This window comes from Pavona decussata, unplaced genomic scaffold (genome assembly GCF_977016875.1).
Source record: "Pavona decussata unplaced genomic scaffold, jaPavDecu1.1 SCAFFOLD_154, whole genome shotgun sequence".
Classification (NCBI taxonomy): Eukaryota; Metazoa; Cnidaria; class Anthozoa; order Scleractinia; family Agariciidae; genus Pavona; species Pavona decussata.
In genome coordinates, this window is record NW_028145566.1 from 1 (window position 1) to 530 (window position 530).

Below are 530 nucleotides of genomic sequence, written 5' to 3' on the forward strand. Positions count from 1 at the left end.
ATATATATATATATATATGTAATTTTCTCACATTTGTAATTGGCATTTTTATAGAGTTGTAAAGCATTGAGACTTAATGTAATGCTTAATTATATATTATTATTATTATATATTATTATTAGATTACCTTGCGCTAACAAAGCTAACAAGATCCGTGGCCGGGGCCTTTGAACAATACATTGGTTCTACAACAACCGACTTTAGAGTGAGATTTCGCAACCACAAGTCTGCTATGATCACCAAGAAAAAAACTTGTGAGGTAGCGGTGCATTTTAACGAAACACCGCACGATTTAAGCGACTTTTCATTTCAATGTATTGATCAAGTGCAGGTGACTGCAGACAATTCAACTAACACTGAAAATGTTTTGATCACTAAAGAGGGATATTGGAGTGCACAGTTGTTCTCTCTGGCACCTTTTGGGTTGAATAAACGTCAAGAATTTCACTCGAAAAAAAGAATAACTGAAACTATAGTTAGCGTGAAAATAAATAGCAAGTTTGGCGGTCATTCAAATATATATACCACCC